Source organism: Syngnathus leptorhynchus, unplaced genomic scaffold, assembly GCF_054491065.1.
Source record: "Syngnathus leptorhynchus isolate UIUO unplaced genomic scaffold, UIUO_Slep HiC_scaffold_30, whole genome shotgun sequence".
NCBI classification, from domain to species: domain Eukaryota; kingdom Metazoa; phylum Chordata; class Actinopteri; order Syngnathiformes; family Syngnathidae; genus Syngnathus; species Syngnathus leptorhynchus.
In genome coordinates this window covers 289,962-312,165 of record NW_028231997.1, presented here as the reverse complement: position 1 = coordinate 312,165, position 22,204 = coordinate 289,962, and positions in this window count along the sequence as shown.

Here is a 22,204-nt window from a genome sequence, read left to right as displayed (position 1 = left end):
CTCTGGAGGTATGGAGCTCTGGAGGTATAGAGCTCTGGAGGTATGGAGCTATGGAGCCCTGGAGCTCTGGAGGTATGGAGCTATGGTGCTATGGAGCTCTGAAGCCATGGAGCTCTGGTGCTATGGAGCTCTGGAGGTATGGAGCTCTGGAGGTATGGAGCTCTGGAGGTATGGAGCTATGGAGCCCTGGAGCTCTGGAGGTATGGAGCTATGGTGCTATGGAGCTCTGAAGCCATGGAGCTCTGGTGCTATGGAGCTATGGAGCTCTGGTGCTATGGAGCTATGGAGGTATGGAGCCACCAGCCAGCACCCTCCGTGGCTGGATCAATGGAAGTGTTTTAGGTACCAGGCAGCCAAAGGGCCGAGGCCTCACGCTCGACCACGCCGGCGCAGAGTTCCAGCCGCTCGGATAAGCTCTGTCACTCACCCGCCGCGCAGCCACCGGTAACGGGGAAATGTCGCCGCCTGGCGGACACGCCGTTGTAAATGAATGGGCTTTCGCACTTAGTGCAATTTTCGCCAACTCTCTGACTGGAGCTATGGAAGTATGGAGCTATGGAGCCACCAGCCACCCAGGCTGGAGCTATGGAGCTCTGGAGGTATGGAGCTCTGGTGCTATGGAAGTATGGAGCTATGGAGCTATGGAAGTATGGAGCTATGGAGCTATGGAGCTCTGGAAGTATGGAGCTATGGAGCTCTGGAGGTATGGAGCTATGGAGCCCTGGAGCCCTGGAGCTATGGAGCCCTGGAGCTATGGAGCTATGGAGCCCTGGAGCTATGGAGCTATGGAGCCCTGGAGCTATGGAGCTATGGAGCTCTGGTGCTATGGAGCTATGGAGCTCTGGTGCTATGGAGCTATGGAGCTCTGGTGCTATGGAGCTATGGAGCTCTGGTGCTATGGAGCTATGGAGCTCTGGAAGTATGGAGCTATGGAGCTCTGGAGGTATGGAGCTATGGAGCTCTGGAGGTATGGAGCTATGGAGCCCTGGAGCTATGGAGCCCTGGAGCTATGGAAGTATGGAGCTCTGGTGCTATGGAGCTATGGAGCTCTGGTGCTATGGAGCTATGGAGCTCTGGAGCTATGGAGCTCTGGAGGTATGGAGCTATGGAGCTCTGAAGGTATGGAGCTATGGAGCTATGGAAGTATGGAGCTCTGGTGCTATGGAGCTATGGAGCTCTGGTGCTATGGAGCTATGGAGCTCTGGTGCTATGGAGCTATGGAGCTATGGAGCTCTGGAAGTATGGAGCTCTGGTGCTATGGAGCTATGGAGCTCTGGTGCTATGGAGCTATGGAGCTCTGGTGCTATGGAGCTCTGGTGCTATGGAGCTCTGGTGCTATGGAGCTATGGAGCTCTGGTGCTATGGAGCTATGGAGCTCTGGAGGTATGGAGCTCTGGAGGTATGGAGCTCTGGAGGTATGGAGCTATGGAGCCCTGGAGCTCTGGAGGTATGGAGCTATGGTGCTATGGAGCTCTGAAGCCATGGAGCTCTGGTGCTATGGAGCTCTGGAGCTCTGGAGGTATGGAGCTCTGGAGGTATGGAGCTATGGAGCCCTGGAGCTCTGGAGGTATGGAGCTATGGAGCTCTGAAGCCATGGAGCTCTGGTGCTATGGAGCTCTGGAGCTCTGGAGGTATGGAGCTCTGGAGGTATGGAGCTCTGGAGGTATGGAGCTATGGAGCCCTGGAGCTCTGGAGGTATGGAGCTATGGTGCTATGGAGCTCTGAAGCCATGGAGCTCTGGTGCTATGGAGCTCTGGAGGTATGGAGCTCTGGAGGTATGGAGCTCTGGAGGTATGGAGCTATGGAGCCCTGGAGCTCTGGAGGTATGGAGCTATGGTGCTATGGAGCTCTGGAAGTATGGAGCTATGGAGCTCTGGAGGTATGGAGCTATGGAGCCCTGGAGCTATGGAGCCCTGGAGCTATGGAAGTATGGAGCTCTGGTGCTATGGAGCTATGGAGCTCTGGTGCTATGGAGCTATGGAGCTCTGGAGCTATGGAGCTCTGGAGGTATGGAGCTATGGAGCTATGGAGCTCTGGAGGTATGGAGCTATGGAGCTATGGAAGTATGGAGCTCTGGTGCTATGGAGCTATGGAGCTCTGGTGCTATGGAGCTATGGAGCTCTGGTGCTATGGAGCTATGGAGCTATGGAGCTCTGGAAGTATGGAGCTCTGGTGCTATGGAGCTATGGAGCTCTGGTGCTATGGAGCTATGGAGCTCTGGTGCTATGGAGCTATGGAGCTCTGGTGCTATGGAGCTCTGGTGCTATGGAGCTCTGGTGCTATGGAGCTATGGAGCTCTGGTGCTATGGAGCTATGGAGCTCTGGAGGTATGGAGCTCTGGAGGTATGGAGCTCTGGAGGTATGGAGCTTTGGAGCCCTGGAGCTCTGGAGGTATGGAGCTATGGTGCTATGGAGCTCTGAAGCCATGGAGCTCTGGTGCTATGGAGCTCTGGAGGTATGGAGCTCTGGAGGTATGGAGCTCTGGAGGTATGGAGCTATGGAGCCCTGGAGCTCTGGAGGTATGGAGCTATGGTGCTATGGAGCTCTGAAGCCATGGAGCTCTGGTGCTATGGAGCTATGGAGCTCTGGTGCTATGGAGCTATGGAGCTATGGAGGTATGGAGCCACCAGCCAGCACCCTCCGTGGCTGGATCAATGGAAGTGTTTTAGGTACCAGGCAGCCAAAGGGCCGAGGCCTCACGCTCGACCACGCCGGCGCAGAGTTCCAGCCGCTCGGATAAGCTCTGTCACTCACCCGCCGCGCAGCCACCGGTAACGGGGAAATGTCGCCGCCTGGCGGACACGCCGTTGTAAATGAATGGGCTTTCGCACTTAGTGCAATTTTCGCCAACTCTCTGACTTAGAGCTATGGAAGTATGGAGCTATGGAGCCACCAGCCACCCAGGCTGGAGCTATGGAGCTCTGGAGGTATGGAGCTCAGGTGCTATGGAAGTATGGAGCTATGGAGCTATGGAAGTATGGAGCTATGGAGCTATGGAGCTCTGGAAGTATGGAGCTATGGAGCTCTGGAGGTATGGAGCTATGGAGCCCTGGAGCCCTGGAGCTATGGAGCTCTGGTGCTATGGAGGTATGGAGCTCTGGAGGTATGGAGCTCTGGAGGTATGGAGCTATGGAGCTATGGAGCCCTGGAGCTATGGAGCTATGGAGCCCTGGAGCTATGGAGCTATGGAGCCCTGGAGCTATGGAGCTATGGAGCTCTGGTGCTATGGAGCTATGGAGCTCTGGTGCTATGGAGCTATGGAGCTCTGGTGCTATGGAGCTATGGAGCTCTGGTGCTATGGAGCTATGGAGCTCTGGAAGTATGGAGCTATGGAGCTCTGGAGGTATGGAGCTATGGAGCCCTGGAGCTATGGAGCCCTGGAGCTATGGAAGTATGGAGCTCTGGTGCTATGGAGCTATGGAGCTCTGGTGCTATGGAGCTATGGAGCTCTGGAGCTATGGAGCTCTGGAGGTATGGAGCTATGGAGCTATGGAGCTCTGGAGGTATGGAGCTATGGAGCTATGGAAGTATGGAGCTCTGGTGCTATGGAGCTATGGAGCTCTGGTGCTATGGAGCTATGGAGCTCTGGTGCTATGGAGCTATGGAGCTATGGAGCTCTGGAAGTATGGAGCTCTGGTGCTATGGAGCTATGGAGCTCTGGTGCTATGGAGCTATGGAGCTCTGGTGCTATGGAGCTATGGAGCTCTGGTGCTATGGAGCTCTGGTGCTATGGAGCTCTGGTGCTATGGAGCTATGGAGCTCTGGTGCTATGGAGCTATGGAGCTCTGGAGGTATGGAGCTCTGGAGGTATGGAGCTCTGGAGGTATGGAGCTTTGGAGCCCTGGAGCTCTGGAGGTATGGAGCTATGGTGCTATGGAGCTCTGAAGCCATGGAGCTCTGGTGCTATGGAGCTCTGGAGCTCTGGAGGTATGGAGCTCTGGAGGTATGGAGCTATGGAGCCCTGGAGCTCTGGAGGTATGGAGCTATGGTGCTATGGAGCTCTGAAGCCATGGAGCTCTGGTGCTATGGAGCTCTGGAGCTCTGGAGGTATGGAGCTCTGGAGGTATGGAGCTATGGAGCCCTGGAGCTCTGGAGGTATGGAGCTATGGTGCTATGGAGCTCTGAAGCCATGGAGCTCTGGTGCTATGGAGCTCTGGAGCTCTGGAGGTATGGAGCTCTGGAGGTATGGAGCTCTGGAGGTATGGAGCTCTGGAGGTATGGAGCTATGGAGCCCTGGAGCTCTGGAGGTATGGAGCTATGGTGCTATGGAGCTCTGAAGCCATGGAGCTCTGGTGCTATGGAGCTCTGGAGGTATGGAGCTCTGGAGGTATGGAGCTCTGGAGGTATGGAGCTATGGAGCCCTGGAGCTCTGGAGGTATGGAGCTATGGTGCTATGGAGCTCTGAAGCCATGGAGCTCTGGTGCTATGGAGCTCTGGAGGTATGGAGCTCTGGAGGTATGGAGCTCTGGAGGTATGGAGCTATGGAGCCCTGGAGCTCTGGAGGTATGGAGCTATGGTGCTATGGAGCTCTGAAGCCATGGAGCTCTGGTGCTATGGAGCTCTGGAGGTATGGAGCTCTGGAGGTATGGAGCTCTGGAGGTATGGAGCTATGGAGCCCTGGAGCTCTGGAGGTATGGAGCTATGGTGCTATGGAGCTCTGAAGCCATGGAGCTCTGGTGCTATGGAGCTATGGAGCTCTGGTGCTATGGAGCTATGGAGGTATGGAGCCACCAGCCAGCACCCTCCGTGGCTGGATCAATGGAAGTGTTTTAGGTACCAGGCAGCCAAAGGGCCGAGGCCTCACGCTCGACCACGCCGGCGCAGAGTTCCAGCCGCTCGGATAAGCTCTGTCACTCACCCGCCGCGCAGCCACCGGTAACGGGGAAATGTCGCCGCCTTGTGGACACGCCGTTGTAAATGAATGGGCTTTCGCACTTAGTGCAATTTTCGCCAACTCTCTGACTTAGAGCTATGGAAGTATGGAGCTATGGAGCCACCAGCCACCCAGGCTGGAGCTCTGGAGCTCTGGAGGTATGGAGCTCTGGTGCTATGGAAGTATGGAGCTCTGGTGCTATGGAAGTATGGAGCTATGGAGGTATGGAAGTATGGAGCTATGGAAGTATGGAGCTATGGAGCTCTGGAAGTATGGAGCTATGGAGCTCTGGAGGTATGGAGCCCTGGAGCTATGGAGCCCTGGAGCTATGGAAGTATGGAGCTCTGGTGCTATGGAGCTATGGAGCTCTGGTGCTATGGAGCTATGGAGCTATGGAGCTCTGGAGCTATGGAGCTCTGGAGGTATGGAGCTATGGAGCTATGGAGCTCTGGAGGTATGGAGCTCTGGAGCTATGGAAGTATGGAGCTCTGGTGCTATGGAGCTATGGAGCTCTGGTGCTATGGAGCTATGGAGCTCTGGTGCTATGGAGCTATGGAGCTATGGAGCTCTGGAAGTATGGAGCTCTGGTGCTATGGAGCTATGGAGCTCTGGTGCTATGGAGCTATGGAGCTCTGGTGCTATGGAGCTCTGGTGCTATGGAGCTCTGGTGCTATGGAGCTATGGAGCTCTGGTGCTATGGAGCTCTGGAGGTATGGAGCTCTGGAGGTATGGAGCTCTGGAGGTATGGCGCTATGGAGCCCTGGAGCTCTGGAGGTATGGAGCTATGGTGCTATGGAGCTCTGAAGCCATGGAGCTCTGGTGCTATGGAGCTATGGAGCTCTGGTGCTATGGAGCTATGGAGCTATGGAGCTCTGGAAGTATGGAGCTCTGGTGCTATGGAGCTATGGAGCTCTGGTGCTATGGAGCTATGGAGCTCTGGTGCTATGGAGCTATGGAGCTCTGGTGCTATGGAGCTCTGGTGCTATGGAGCTCTGGTGCTATGGAGCTATGGAGCTCTGGTGCTATGGAGCTATGGAGCTCTGGAGGTATGGAGCTCTGGAGGTATGGAGCTCTGGAGGTATGGAGCTATGGAGCCCTGGAGCTCTGGAGGTATGGAGCTATGGTGCTATGGAGCTCTGAAGCCATGGAGCTCTGGTGCTATGGAGCTCTGGAGCTCTGGAGGTATGGAGCTCTGGAGGTATGGAGCTATGGAGCCCTGGAGCTCTGGAGGTATGGAGCTATGGTGCTATGGAGCTCTGAAGCCATGGAGCTCTGGTGCTATGGAGCTCTGGAGCTCTGGAGGTATGGAGCTCTGGAGGTATGGAGCTCTGGAGGTATGGAGCTATGGAGCCCTGGAGCTCTGGAGGTATGGAGCTATGGTGCTATGGAGCTCTGAAGCCATGGAGCTCTGGTGCTATGGAGCTCTGGAGGTATGGAGCTCTGGAGGTATGGAGCTCTGGAGGTATGGAGCTATGGAGCCCTGGAGCTCTGGAGGTATGGAGCTATGGTGCTATGGAGCTCTGAAGCCATGGAGCTCTGGTGCTATGGAGCTCTGGAGGTATGGAGCTCTGGAGGTATGGAGCTCTGGAGGTATGGAGCTATGGAGCCCTGGAGCTCTGGAGGTATGGAGCTATGGTGCTATGGAGCTCTGAAGCCATGGAGCTCTGGTGCTATGGAGCTATGGAGCTCTGGTGCTATGGAGCTATGGAGGTATGGAGCCACCAGCCAGCACCCTCCGTGGCTGGATCAATGGAAGTGTTTTAGGTACCAGGCAGCCAAAGGGCCGAGGCCTCACGCTCGACCACGCCGGCGCAGAGTTCCAGCCGCTCGGATAAGCTCTGTCACTCACCCGCCGCGCAGCCACCGGTAACGGGGAAATGTCGCCGCCTGGCGGACACGCCGTTGTAAATGAATGGGCTTTCGCACTTAGTGCAATTTTCGCCAACTCTCTGACTGGAGCTATGGAAGTATGGAGCTATGGAGCCACCAGCCACCCAGGCTGGAGCTATGGAGCTCTGGAGGTATGGAGCTCTGGTGCTATGGAAGTATGGAGCTATGGAGCTATGGAAGTATGGAGCTATGGAGCTATGGAGCTCTGGAAGTATGGAGCTATGGAGCTCTGGAGGTATGGAGCTATGGAGCCCTGGAGCTATGGAGCCCTGGAGCTATGGAGCTATGGAGCCCTGGAGCTATGGAGCTATGGAGCCCTGGAGCTATGGAGCTATGGAGCTCTGGTGCTATGGAGCTATGGAGCTCTGGTGCTATGGAGCTATGGAGCTCTGGTGCTATGGAGCTATGGAGCTCTGGTGCTATGGAGCTATGGAGCTCTGGAAGTATGGAGCTATGGAGCTCTGGAGGTATGGAGCTATGGAGCTCTGGAGGTATGGAGCTATGGAGCCCTGGAGCTATGGAGCCCTGGAGCTATGGAAGTATGGAGCTCTGGTGCTATGGAGCTATGGAGCTCTGGTGCTATGGAGCTATGGAGCTCTGGAGCTATGGAGCTCTGGAGGTATGGAGCTATGGAGCTCTGGAGGTATGGAGCTATGGAAGTATGGAGCTCTGGTGCTATGGAGCTATGGAGCTCTGGTGCTATGGAGCTATGGAGCTCTGGTGCTATGGAGCTATGGAGCTATGGAGCTCTGGAAGTATGGAGCTCTGGTGCTATGGAGCTATGGAGCTCTGGTGCTATGGAGCTATGGAGCTCTGGTGCTATGGAGCTCTGGTGCTATGGAGCTCTGGTGCTATGGAGCTATGGAGCTCTGGTGCTATGGAGCTATGGAGCTCTGGAGGTATGGAGCTCTGGAGGTATGGAGCTCTGGAGGTATGGAGCTATGGAGCCCTGGAGCTCTGGAGGTATGGAGCTATGGTGCTATGGAGCTCTGAAGCCATGGAGCTCTGGTGCTATGGAGCTCTGGAGCTCTGGAGGTATGGAGCTCTGGAGGTATGGAGCTATGGAGCCCTGGAGCTCTGGAGGTATGGAGCTATGGAGCTCTGAAGCCATGGAGCTCTGGTGCTATGGAGCTCTGGAGCTCTGGAGGTATGGAGCTCTGGAGGTATGGAGCTCTGGAGGTATGGAGCTATGGAGCCCTGGAGCTCTGGAGGTATGGAGCTATGGTGCTATGGAGCTCTGAAGCCATGGAGCTCTGGTGCTATGGAGCTCTGGAGGTATGGAGCTCTGGAGGTATGGAGCTCTGGAGGTATGGAGCTATGGAGCCCTGGAGCTCTGGAGGTATGGAGCTATGGTGCTATGGAGCTCTGGAAGTATGGAGCTATGGAGCTCTGGAGGTATGGAGCTATGGAGCCCTGGAGCTATGGAGCCCTGGAGCTATGGAAGTATGGAGCTCTGGTGCTATGGAGCTATGGAGCTCTGGTGCTATGGAGCTATGGAGCTCTGGAGCTATGGAGCTCTGGAGGTATGGAGCTATGGAGCTATGGAGCTCTGGAGGTATGGAGCTATGGAGCTATGGAAGTATGGAGCTCTGGTGCTATGGAGCTATGGAGCTCTGGTGCTATGGAGCTATGGAGCTCTGGTGCTATGGAGCTATGGAGCTATGGAGCTCTGGAAGTATGGAGCTCTGGTGCTATGGAGCTATGGAGCTCTGGTGCTATGGAGCTATGGAGCTCTGGTGCTATGGAGCTATGGAGCTCTGGTGCTATGGAGCTCTGGTGCTATGGAGCTCTGGTGCTATGGAGCTATGGAGCTCTGGTGCTATGGAGCTATGGAGCTCTGGAGGTATGGAGCTCTGGAGGTATGGAGCTCTGGAGGTATGGAGCTTTGGAGCCCTGGAGCTCTGGAGGTATGGAGCTATGGTGCTATGGAGCTCTGAAGCCATGGAGCTCTGGTGCTATGGAGCTCTGGAGGTATGGAGCTCTGGAGGTATGGAGCTCTGGAGGTATGGAGCTATGGAGCCCTGGAGCTCTGGAGGTATGGAGCTATGGTGCTATGGAGCTCTGAAGCCATGGAGCTCTGGTGCTATGGAGCTATGGAGCTCTGGTGCTATGGAGCTATGGAGCTATGGAGGTATGGAGCCACCAGCCAGCACCCTCCGTGGCTGGATCAATGGAAGTGTTTTAGGTACCAGGCAGCCAAAGGGCCGAGGCCTCACGCTCGACCACGCCGGCGCAGAGTTCCAGCCGCTCGGATAAGCTCTGTCACTCACCCGCCGCGCAGCCACCGGTAACGGGGAAATGTCGCCGCCTGGCGGACACGCCGTTGTAAATGAATGGGCTTTCGCACTTAGTGCAATTTTCGCCAACTCTCTGACTTAGAGCTATGGAAGTATGGAGCTATGGAGCCACCAGCCACCCAGGCTGGAGCTATGGAGCTCTGGAGGTATGGAGCTCAGGTGCTATGGAAGTATGGAGCTATGGAGCTATGGAAGTATGGAGCTATGGAGCTATGGAGCTCTGGAAGTATGGAGCTATGGAGCTCTGGAGGTATGGAGCTATGGAGCCCTGGAGCCCTGGAGCTATGGAGCTCTGGTGCTATGGAGGTATGGAGCTCTGGAGGTATGGAGCTCTGGAGGTATGGAGCTATGGAGCTATGGAGCCCTGGAGCTATGGAGCTATGGAGCCCTGGAGCTATGGAGCTATGGAGCCCTGGAGCTATGGAGCTATGGAGCTCTGGTGCTATGGAGCTATGGAGCTCTGGTGCTATGGAGCTATGGAGCTCTGGTGCTATGGAGCTATGGAGCTCTGGTGCTATGGAGCTATGGAGCTCTGGAAGTATGGAGCTATGGAGCTCTGGAGGTATGGAGCTATGGAGCCCTGGAGCTATGGAGCCCTGGAGCTATGGAAGTATGGAGCTCTGGTGCTATGGAGCTATGGAGCTCTGGTGCTATGGAGCTATGGAGCTCTGGAGCTATGGAGCTCTGGAGGTATGGAGCTATGGAGCTATGGAGCTCTGGAGGTATGGAGCTATGGAGCTATGGAAGTATGGAGCTCTGGTGCTATGGAGCTATGGAGCTCTGGTGCTATGGAGCTATGGAGCTCTGGTGCTATGGAGCTATGGAGCTATGGAGCTCTGGAAGTATGGAGCTCTGGTGCTATGGAGCTATGGAGCTCTGGTGCTATGGAGCTATGGAGCTCTGGTGCTATGGAGCTATGGAGCTCTGGTGCTATGGAGCTCTGGTGCTATGGAGCTCTGGTGCTATGGAGCTATGGAGCTCTGGTGCTATGGAGCTATGGAGCTCTGGAGGTATGGAGCTCTGGAGGTATGGAGCTCTGGAGGTATGGAGCTTTGGAGCCCTGGAGCTCTGGAGGTATGGAGCTATGGTGCTATGGAGCTCTGAAGCCATGGAGCTCTGGTGCTATGGAGCTCTGGAGCTCTGGAGGTATGGAGCTCTGGAGGTATGGAGCTATGGAGCCCTGGAGCTCTGGAGGTATGGAGCTATGGTGCTATGGAGCTCTGAAGCCATGGAGCTCTGGTGCTATGGAGCTCTGGAGCTCTGGAGGTATGGAGCTCTGGAGGTATGGAGCTATGGAGCCCTGGAGCTCTGGAGGTATGGAGCTATGGTGCTATGGAGCTCTGAAGCCATGGAGCTCTGGTGCTATGGAGCTCTGGAGCTCTGGAGGTATGGAGCTCTGGAGGTATGGAGCTCTGGAGGTATGGAGCTATGGAGCCCTGGAGCTCTGGAGGTATGGAGCTATGGTGCTATGGAGCTCTGAAGCCATGGAGCTCTGGTGCTATGGAGCTCTGGAGGTATGGAGCTCTGGAGGTATGGAGCTCTGGAGGTATGGAGCTATGGAGCCCTGGAGCTCTGGAGGTATGGAGCTATGGTGCTATGGAGCTCTGAAGCCATGGAGCTCTGGTGCTATGGAGCTCTGGAGGTATGGAGCTCTGGAGGTATGGAGCTCTGGAGGTATGGAGCTATGGAGCCCTGGAGCTCTGGAGGTATGGAGCTATGGTGCTATGGAGCTCTGGAAGTATGGAGCTATGGAGCTCTGGAGGTATGGAGCTATGGAGCCCTGGAGCTATGGAGCCCTGGAGCTATGGAAGTATGGAGCTCTGGTGCTATGGAGCTATGGAGCTCTGGTGCTATGGAGCTATGGAGCTCTGGAGCTATGGAGCTCTGGAGGTATGGAGCTATGGAGCTATGGAGCTCTGGAGGTATGGAGCTATGGAGCTATGGAAGTATGGAGCTCTGGTGCTATGGAGCTATGGAGCTCTGGTGCTATGGAGCTATGGAGCTCTGGTGCTATGGAGCTATGGAGCTATGGAGCTCTGGAAGTATGGAGCTCTGGTGCTATGGAGCTATGGAGCTCTGGTGCTATGGAGCTATGGAGCTCTGGTGCTATGGAGCTATGGAGCTCTGGTGCTATGGAGCTCTGGTGCTATGGAGCTCTGGTGCTATGGAGCTATGGAGCTCTGGTGCTATGGAGCTATGGAGCTCTGGAGGTATGGAGCTCTGGAGGTATGGAGCTCTGGAGGTATGGAGCTTTGGAGCCCTGGAGCTCTGGAGGTATGGAGCTATGGTGCTATGGAGCTCTGAAGCCATGGAGCTCTGGTGCTATGGAGCTCTGGAGGTATGGAGCTCTGGAGGTATGGAGCTCTGGAGGTATGGAGCTATGGAGCCCTGGAGCTCTGGAGGTATGGAGCTATGGTGCTATGGAGCTCTGAAGCCATGGAGCTCTGGTGCTATGGAGCTATGGAGCTCTGGTGCTATGGAGCTATGGAGCTATGGAGGTATGGAGCCACCAGCCAGCACCCTCCGTGGCTGGATCAATGGAAGTGTTTTAGGTACCAGGCAGCCAAAGGGCCGAGGCCTCACGCTCGACCACGCCGGCGCAGAGTTCCAGCCGCTCGGATAAGCTCTGTCACTCACCCGCCGCGCAGCCACCGGTAACGGGGAAATGTCGCCGCCTGGCGGACACGCCGTTGTAAATGAATGGGCTTTCGCACTTAGTGCAATTTTCGCCAACTCTCTGACTTAGAGCTATGGAAGTATGGAGCTATGGAGCCACCAGCCACCCAGGCTGGAGCTATGGAGCTCTGGAGGTATGGAGCTCAGGTGCTATGGAAGTATGGAGCTATGGAGCTATGGAAGTATGGAGCTATGGAGCTATGGAGCTCTGGAAGTATGGAGCTATGGAGCTCTGGAGGTATGGAGCTATGGAGCCCTGGAGCCCTGGAGCTATGGAGCTCTGGTGCTATGGAGGTATGGAGCTCTGGAGGTATGGAGCTCTGGAGGTATGGAGCTATGGAGCTATGGAGCCCTGGAGCTATGGAGCTATGGAGCCCTGGAGCTATGGAGCTATGGAGCCCTGGAGCTATGGAGCTATGGAGCTCTGGTGCTATGGAGCTATGGAGCTCTGGTGCTATGGAGCTATGGAGCTCTGGTGCTATGGAGCTATGGAGCTCTGGTGCTATGGAGCTATGGAGCTCTGGAAGTATGGAGCTATGGAGCTCTGGAGGTATGGAGCTATGGAGCCCTGGAGCTATGGAGCCCTGGAGCTATGGAAGTATGGAGCTCTGGTGCTATGGAGCTATGGAGCTCTGGTGCTATGGAGCTATGGAGCTCTGGAGCTATGGAGCTCTGGAGGTATGGAGCTATGGAGCTATGGAGCTCTGGAGGTATGGAGCTATGGAGCTATGGAAGTATGGAGCTCTGGTGCTATGGAGCTATGGAGCTCTGGTGCTATGGAGCTATGGAGCTCTGGTGCTATGGAGCTATGGAGCTATGGAGCTCTGGAAGTATGGAGCTCTGGTGCTATGGAGCTATGGAGCTCTGGTGCTATGGAGCTATGGAGCTCTGGTGCTATGGAGCTATGGAGCTCTGGTGCTATGGAGCTCTGGTGCTATGGAGCTCTGGTGCTATGGAGCTATGGAGCTCTGGTGCTATGGAGCTATGGAGCTCTGGAGGTATGGAGCTCTGGAGGTATGGAGCTCTGGAGGTATGGAGCTTTGGAGCCCTGGAGCTCTGGAGGTATGGAGCTATGGTGCTATGGAGCTCTGAAGCCATGGAGCTCTGGTGCTATGGAGCTCTGGAGCTCTGGAGGTATGGAGCTCTGGAGGTATGGAGCTATGGAGCCCTGGAGCTCTGGAGGTATGGAGCTATGGTGCTATGGAGCTCTGAAGCCATGGAGCTCTGGTGCTATGGAGCTCTGGAGCTCTGGAGGTATGGAGCTCTGGAGGTATGGAGCTATGGAGCCCTGGAGCTCTGGAGGTATGGAGCTATGGTGCTATGGAGCTCTGAAGCCATGGAGCTCTGGTGCTATGGAGCTCTGGAGCTCTGGAGGTATGGAGCTCTGGAGGTATGGAGCTCTGGAGGTATGGAGCTATGGAGCCCTGGAGCTCTGGAGGTATGGAGCTATGGTGCTATGGAGCTCTGAAGCCATGGAGCTCTGGTGCTATGGAGCTCTGGAGGTATGGAGCTCTGGAGGTATGGAGCTCTGGAGGTATGGAGCTATGGAGCCCTGGAGCTCTGGAGGTATGGAGCTATGGTGCTATGGAGCTCTGAAGCCATGGAGCTCTGGTGCTATGGAGCTCTGGAGGTATGGAGCTCTGGAGGTATGGAGCTCTGGAGGTATGGAGCTATGGAGCCCTGGAGCTCTGGAGGTATGGAGCTATGGTGCTATGGAGCTCTGAAGCCATGGAGCTCTGGTGCTATGGAGCTCTGGAGGTATGGAGCTCTGGAGGTATGGAGCTCTGGAGGTATGGAGCTATGGAGCCCTGGAGCTCTGGAGGTATGGAGCTATGGTGCTATGGAGCTCTGAAGCCATGGAGCTCTGGTGCTATGGAGCTATGGAGCTCTGGTGCTATGGAGCTATGGAGCTATGGAGCTCTGGAGCTATGGAGCTCTGGAGGTATGGAGCTATGGAGCTATGGAGCTCTGGAGGTATGGAGCTATGGAGCTATGGAAGTATGGAGCTCTGGTGCTATGGAGCTATGGAGCTCTGGTGCTATGGAGCTATGGAGCTCTGGTGCTATGGAGCTATGGAGCTATGGAGCTCTGGAAGTATGGAGCTCTGGTGCTATGGAGCTATGGAGCTCTGGTGCTATGGAGCTATGGAGCTCTGGTGCTATGGAGCTCTGGTGCTATGGAGCTCTGGTGCTATGGAGCTATGGAGCTCTGGTGCTATGGAGCTCTGGAGGTATGGAGCTCTGGAGGTATGGAGCTCTGGAGGTATGGAGCTATGGAGCCCTGGAGCTCTGGAGGTATGGAGCTATGGTGCTATGGAGCTCTGAAGCCATGGAGCTCTGGTGCTATGGAGCTATGGAGCTCTGGTGCTATGGAGCTATGGAGCTATGGAGCTCTGGAAGTATGGAGCTCTGGTGCTATGGAGCTATGGAGCTCTGGTGCTATGGAGCTATGGAGCTCTGGTGCTATGGAGCTATGGAGCTCTGGTGCTATGGAGCTCTGGTGCTATGGAGCTCTGGTGCTATGGAGCTATGGAGCTCTGGTGCTATGGAGCTATGGAGCTCTGGAGGTATGGAGCTCTGGAGGTATGGAGCTCTGGAGGTATGGAGCTATGGAGCCCTGGAGCTCTGGAGGTATGGAGCTATGGTGCTATGGAGCTCTGAAGCCATGGAGCTCTGGTGCTATGGAGCTCTGGAGCTCTGGAGGTATGGAGCTCTGGAGGTATGGAGCTATGGAGCCCTGGAGCTCTGGAGGTATGGAGCTATGGTGCTATGGAGCTCTGAAGCCATGGAGCTCTGGTGCTATGGAGCTCTGGAGCTCTGGAGGTATGGAGCTCTGGAGGTATGGAGCTCTGGAGGTATGGAGCTATGGAGCCCTGGAGCTCTGGAGGTATGGAGCTATGGTGCTATGGAGCTCTGAAACCATGGAGCTCTGGTGCTATGGAGCTCTGGAGGTATGGAGCTCTGGAGGTATGGAGCTCTGGAGGTATGGAGCTATGGAGCCCTGGAGCTCTGGAGGTATGGAGCTATGGTGCTATGGAGCTCTGAAGCCATGGAGCTCTGGTGCTATGGAGCTCTGGAGGTATGGAGCTCTGGAGGTATGGAGCTCTGGAGGTATGGAGCTATGGAGCCCTGGAGCTCTGGAGGTATGGAGCTATGGTGCTATGGAGCTCTGAAGCCATGGAGCTCTGGTGCTATGGAGCTATGGAGCTCTGGTGCTATGGAGCTATGGAGGTATGGAGCCACCAGCCAGCACCCTCCGTGGCTGGATCAATGGAAGTGTTTTAGGTACCAGGCAGCCAAAGGGCCGAGGCCTCACGCTCGACCACGCCGGCGCAGAGTTCCAGCCGCTCGGATAAGCTCTGTCACTCACCCGCCGCGCAGCCACCGGTAACGGGGAAATGTCGCCGCCTGGCGGACACGCCGTTGTAAATGAATGGGCTTTCGCACTTAGTGCAATTTTCGCCAACTCTCTGACTTAGAGCTATGGAAGTATGGAGCTATGGAGCCACCAGCCACCCAGGCTGGAGCTATGGAGCTCTGGAGCTCTGGTGCTATGGAAGTATGGAGCTCTGGTGCTATGGAAGTATGGAGCTATGGAGCTATGGAAGTATGGAGCTATGGAGCTCTGGAAGTATGGAGCTATGGAGCTATGGAGGTATGGAGCTATGGAGCCCTGGAGCTATGGAGCCCTGGAGCTATGGAAGTATGGAGCTCTGGTGCTATGGAGCTATGGAGCTCTGGTGCTATGGAGCTATGGAGCTCTGGTGCTATGGAGCTATGGAGCTCTGGTGCTATGGAGCTATGGAGCTCTGGTGCTATGGAGCTCTGGAGCTCTGGAGGTATGGAGCTCTGGTGCTATGGAGCTATGGAGCTCTGGTGCTATGGAGCTATGGAGCTCTGGTGCTATGGAGCTCTGGAGGTATGGAGCTCTGGTGCTATGGAGCTATGGAAGTATAGAGCTATGGAAGTATGGAGCTCTGGAGGTATGGAGGTATGGAGCTATGGAGCTCTGCAGCTATGGAAGTATGGAGCTCTGGAGGTATGGAGCCACCAGCCAGCACCCTCCGTGGCTGGATCAATGGAAGTGTTTAGGTACCAGGCAGCCAAAGGGCCGAGGCCTCACGCTCGACCACGCCGGCGCAGAGTTCCAGCCGCTCGGATAAGCTCTGTCACTCACCCGCCGCGCAGCCACCGGTAACGGGGAAATGTCGCCGCCTGGCGGACACGCCGTTGTAAATGAATGGGCTATCCCCGGGCGCGCCCTTTACGCACGCCCGCCGTCATTCTACGGAGACTAAGTTCCGCCCCGGGGAGGCTGCCTCCTCCCCTCCGCGGCCCGGGGATGCTGCCTCATCCCCGGACGCGCCCTTTACGCACGCCCGCCGTCATTCTACGGAGACTAAGTTCCGCCCCGGGGAGGCTGCCTCCTCCCCTCCGCGGCCCAGGGATGCTGCCTCATCCCCGGGCGCGCCCGCTGTCTTCCGCCGCGGCGTAATTTCTTCAAAGTCCGATGACGCCCCTGGTAGCGGCCCACCCCGGAGGGGGGATGCCGACCGGCCCCCGGAGGTGACACCGGCCGACAAAAGGTTGGATCGAGGGCTGACTCTCAATAGATCGCAGCGATGTAGCTGCTCTGCTACTTACGAGACCCTGACCCAGAATCAGGTCGTATGCAAGTCATTTAGACCTGATAGGCTGCCTCCCTGTCGGAGGTGATAGGGCAGACATTCGAATGAGACGTCGCCGCCGCGGAGGGCCGGCGATCGGCTGGAAGTTATCGAGGATCACCAAGGGAGGCCGGGCCGGACGCGCGGAGGGCCGCGGCGCGGCGCGTGAACGCCGGCGCGACCCCTGGGCCCGCGCGCCCGGGCACCGCGTGGGTTTTGGGTCTGATAAATGCGCGCGTCCCCGGAGGTCGGCGCCCGTTTGCATGTATTAGCTCTAGAATTGCCACAGTTATCCAAGTAACTGAGGAGCGATCAAAGGAACCATAACTGATTTAATGAGCCATTCGCAGTTTCGCTGTACGGGCCGTGTGCACTTAGACTTGCATGGCTTAATCTTTGAGACAAGCATATGCTACTGGCAGGATCAACCAGGTAGGAGAGAGGGTGGCTGGGTAGCGCCTCTCGCTCGCCGGCCCGCCGGAGCGGGGGCTCGCGCGACTGTTTTCCGGACGCCGGCCGCGGTTCGCGGGGGCTCTAGGTGGTCTGAGGCTGCCGCGGGGTGAGATGGATCGGGCTGGACCCGGCGCAGCCGAAGCCGAGGACGCGGAACCTCGAACGCGACCCTCGCGGACCCCTAAACGAGAGGAGCTGCGCCCGGCCTCGTAAGACACCCCCTGTCCGGTGCTGAGTTTGACCCCGACGCCGCTGACCGCCGCCGCCGCCTTGCCGCTAGCCCTCCGCACGTGTGGGGCCGGTGCGCGACCCGTAGGACGGCCGGCAACTCGCTCGTTTGGCGGGGCGATGCAAGGTTAGGCGAACCGGGCGGTAACTCGTGCAGTCGGTTGGACGACTTTGCGGTGGACAGGGTGGTGCGAATCCGGCGGGACGGCCCTTCGATGGAGCCCGCTGCAGGGGGACGTTCGGTGGGTTGAGCCGCGCTCGCCGCGGAACCTTCGAGCGCCGCTACTCAGCAAGTAAACGAGAGGGAGCTGCGCCCGGCCTCGTAAGACGCCTCTTCTCCGGTGCGAGCGCCCCGACGCCGCTGGCCGCCGCCGCCGCCTTGCCGCTATCCCGCCGCGCGTTTGGGGCCGGAGGGCGACCCGTAGGACGGCCCGCCGACTACACGACCGTTTGGCAGAGCGAGTGCAAGGTTAGGCGAGCTGGGCGGTAACTCGGGTTAGTCTGGGGAGACTGGCGGTGGACAGGGGGGCGCGAATCCGGCCGGGCGGCCCCATCGATTAAGCATTGGTAGGGGGCCGAGGATGAGCCGTGCGAAGTGGCCTCGGAGGCGGTCCGTGGGGGACGACGGGGGGGGACGGGCGTCGGCCCTCCGGCCCGAGCAGAGAACGTTCGGTCACCCAGGCGGGAATCTGCGCCCCGGCCCGAGTCGGACTCGGTCGGTGCGGCCCGCTGAGGCCCTCAACTATTCCCGTACGCGGGGGTCGGGAGCTGCGGCACTGCGCCGGCGACTTACCCGCGCGAGGCACGCACTGCGTGCGGCCAGGATGCGGAGTTGGATCGGCGCTGGTTGGGAACCCTCGGGGAACGAAGGCGGACGGTGGCCAGCCGGCGCCGACGAACCCGTCGGGGAGGGGGCTGGTGGCAGGCGCGATCGGCACTATTGCTGACTGCCGGGAGGGAAGCTGCGCCCCGGCCGAGTCAGACTCAGCCGTTGCGGCCCCCCCGAGCCCGCAGCGCGTAGCGCGGAAGCCATACGCCCCCCCGATGCGGAGCGACAGACGCCCCCGCGACCGCGGTTGGTCGGGAAGGCTTTTCGGATAGAGGTCGGACGGTGTGTGTGGACGGCTTCCCGTGGTGCCGCCGCTATCAAGCCGGAGGGTTTGAGAAACGTCATTCGCAGAAGGACCGGCGCGGCCGGCGGACGCTCGCACGCGCGGCGCCCGACACTCAGCCGCTCGCTCGGCCTCCGTGGATCGTGGCTAGGTGGGATGGATGCTTTTTCCGGGTCGTCTCGGTCTCGCCGCAGTACGGTCGCGCCGGGGCCTGCGGTGCGGCGCGGGGAGCGCCAACATTCGTAGTTGACACTTTGTTTCATTTTATCCGAGCGGGCGGGCGCCTCGAGAGGCGGACCGTCCGGGGCGACTCTCGGCCTTTGTTTAAGGAGCCGGCCGGGCATCACGCTCCTTCCTTGGATGGACAACATTCGTAGTTGACACTTTGTGTCATTTTATCCGAGCGGGCGGGCGCCGCGAGGCGGACCGTCCGGGGCGACTCTCGGCCTGTGTTTAAGGAGCCGGCCGGGCATCACGCTCCTTCCTTGGATGGACAACATTCGCAGTTGACACTTTGTGTCATTTTATCCGAGCAGACGGGCGCCGCGAGGCGGACCGTCCGGGGCGACTCTCGGCCTGTGTTTTCGGAGCCGGCCGGGCCTCACGCTCCCTCCTTGGATGGACAACATTCGTAGTTGACACTTTGTGTCATTTTATCCGAGCGGGCGGGCGCCGCGAGGCGGACCGTCCGGGGCGACTCTCGGCCTGTGTTTAAGGAGCCGGCCGGGCATCACGCTCCTTCCTTGGATGGACAACATTCGCAGTTGACACTTTGTGTCATTTTATCCGAGCAGACGGGCGCCGCGAGGCGGACCGTCCGGGGCGACTCTCGGCCTGTGTTTTCGGAGCCGGCCGGGCCTCACGCTCCCTCCTTGGATGGACAACATTCATAGTTGACACTTTGTGTCATTTTATCCGAGCGGGCGGGCGCCGCGAGGCGGACCGTCCGGGGCGACTCTCGGCCTGTGTTTAAGGAGCCGGCCGGGCATCACGCTCCTTCCTTGGATGGACAACATTCGCAGTTGACACTTTGTGTCATTTTATCCGAGCGGACGGGCGCCGCGAGGCGGACCGTCCGGGGCGACTCTCGGCCTGTGTTTAAGGAGCCGGCCGGGCATCACGCTCCTTCCTTGGATGGACAACATTCGTAGTTGACACTTTGTGTCATTTTATCCGAGCGGGCGGGCGCCGCGAGGCGGACCGTCCGGGGCGACTCTCGGCCTGTGTTTAAGGAGCCGGCCGGGCATCACGCTCCTTCCTTGGATGGACAACATTCGCAGTTGACACTTTGTGTCATTTTATCCGAGCGGACGGGCGCCGCGAGGCGGACCGTCCGGGGCGACTCTCGGCCTGTGTTTAAGGAGCCGGCCGGGCATCACGCTCCTTCCTTGGATGGACAACATTCGTAGTTGACACTTTGTGTCATTTTATCCGAGCGGGCGGGCGCCGCGAGGCGGACCGTCCGGGGCGACTCTCGGCCTGTGTTTAAGGAGCCGGCCGGGCATCACGCTCCTTCCTTGGATGGACAACATTCGCAGTTGACACTTTGTGTCATTTTATCCGAGCAGACGGGCGCCGCGAGGCGGACCGTCCGGGGCGACTCTCGGCCTGTGTTTAAGGAGCCGGCCGGGCATCACGCTCCTTCCTTGGATGGACAACATTCGTAGTTGACACTTTGTGTCATTTTATCCGAGCGGGCGGGCGCCGCGAGGCGGACCGTCCGGGGCGACTCTCGGCCTTTGTTTAAGGAGCCGGCCGGGCATCACGCTCCTTCCTTGGATGGACAACATTCGCAGTTGACACTTTGTGTCATTTTATCCGAGCGGGCGGGCGCCGCGAGGCGGACCGTCCGGGGCGACTCTCGGCCTGTGTTTAAGGAGCCGGCCGGGCATCACGCTCCTTCCTTGGATGGACAACATTCGCAGTTGACACTTTGTGTCATTTTATCCGAGCAGACGGGCGCCGCGAGGCGGACCGTCCGGGGCGACTCTCGGCCTGTGTTTAAGGAGCCGGCCGGGCATCACGCTCCTTCCTTGGATGGACAACATTCGTAGTTGACACTTTGTGTCATTTTATCCGAGCGGGCGGGCGCCGCGAGGCGGACCGTCCGGGGCGACTCTCGGCCTGTGTTTAAGGAGCCGGCCGGGCATCACGCTCCTTCCTTGGATGGACAACATTCGCAGTTGACACTTTGTGTCATTTTATCCGAGCAGACGGGCGCCGCGAGGCGGACCGTCCGGGGCGACTCTCGGCCTGTGTTTAAGGAGCCGGCCGGGCATCACGCTCCTTCCTTGGATGGACAACATTCGCAGTTGACACTTTGTGTCATTTTGTTCGGCCTGTGTTTAAGGAGGCGGCCGTCCTCCACTCGGTCCGTGTTTAAGGAGCAACACTCGCGCTCCGGTTCGGCCTGTGTTTAAGGAGGCGGCCGTCCTCCCCTTGGTCTGTGTTAAGGGCGACACTCGGTCCGTGTTTAAGGAGCCTGGCCCTCGCGCTCCGGTTCGGCCTGTATTTAGGGAGGCGGCCGTCCTCCGCTTGGTCTGTGTTAAGGGCGACACTCGGTCCGTGTTTAAGGAGCCTGGCCCTGACGCTCCTCTCCGGCCTGTGTTTAAGGAGGCGGCCGTCCTCCCCTTGGTCTGTGTTAAGGGCGACACTCGGTCCGTGTTTAGGGAGCCTGGCCCTCGCGCTCCGGTTCGGCCTGTATTTAGGGAGGCGGCCGTCCTCCGCTTGGTCTGTGTTAAGGGCGACACTCGGTCCGTGTTTAAGGAGCCTGGCCCTGACGCTCCTCTCCGGCCTGTGTTTAAGGAGGCGGCCGTCCTCCCCTTGGTCTGTGTTAAGGGTGACACTCGGTCCGTGTTTAAGGAGCGGCCCTCGCGCTCCGGTTCGGCCTGTATTTAGGGAGGCGGCCGTCCTCCGCTTGGTCTGTGTTAAGGGCGACACTCGGTCCGTGTTTAAGGAGCGGCCCTCGCGCTCCGGTTCGGCCTGTATTTAGGGAGGCGGCCGTCCTCCGCTTGGTCTGTGTTAAGGGCGACACTCGGTCCGTGTTTAAGGAGCCGGCCCTGACGCTCCTCTTCGGCCTGTGTTTAAGGAGGCGGCCGTCCTCCACTTCCTTCCATGCACCACCACATTCGCAGTTGACACTTTGCCATTTTTTCAGAGAGGTGACACTTAGTCGTTTTTTCGAAAGTTGACACTTAGTCGTTTTTTTCAAAAGTTGACACTTTGCCGTTTTTTCAGAGAGGTGACACTTTGTCGTTTTTTCGAAAGTTGACACTTAGCCGTTTTTTCGAAAGTTGACACTTAGCCGTTTTTTCGAAAGTTGACACTTAGTCACTTTTTCGCCACAGTGACACCTCCAGCGCGTGCCACGGCGCTTTTCAGGTCTTCTATCCGACCTTGTGCTGTCGAGGACGGCGTGTCCGACGCCGTGGGGAGACCAGCACCATCTCCTCCATACTCGTAAACGAGGTGCTTTGGAAAACGGGGGGAAAGTCGATGAGTACACTGACTACTGGGACCATTTCATTGTACTCTGGCGCACCTGAAGACCAAAAAAGGTACTGCATCTTAGCCCGGGTACCTCACCCCCTGGTACCTCGAGGAGAACTTAGAAAAATTTCGACAAATTTTTGGTGAGCTCCAGGGAGAGAGGCTGATTTTTCGCTTTTTGAGGCCGACCGCCGAACCGGCGCGGGGCGGACTCACAAGCCCCGCAGAGCCGTGGGCACTTAGTCGTTTTTTCAGAGAGGCGACACTTAGTCGTTTTTTCGGAGGCGACACTTAGTCGTTTTTTCGAAAGTTGACACTTAGCCGTTTTTTCGAAAGTCGACACTTAGCCGTTTTTTTGGAAAGTTGACACTTAGTCGTTTTTTCGAAAGTTGACACTTAGTCGTTTTTTCGCCACAATTGGCTCTGAGCTCCAGGGGGAGAGGCTGGTTTTGCCTTATTTCAGGCCGGCTGGGGAACCGGCGCGGGTCGGATGCACGAGCCCGGCAGAGCCGTGGGCACT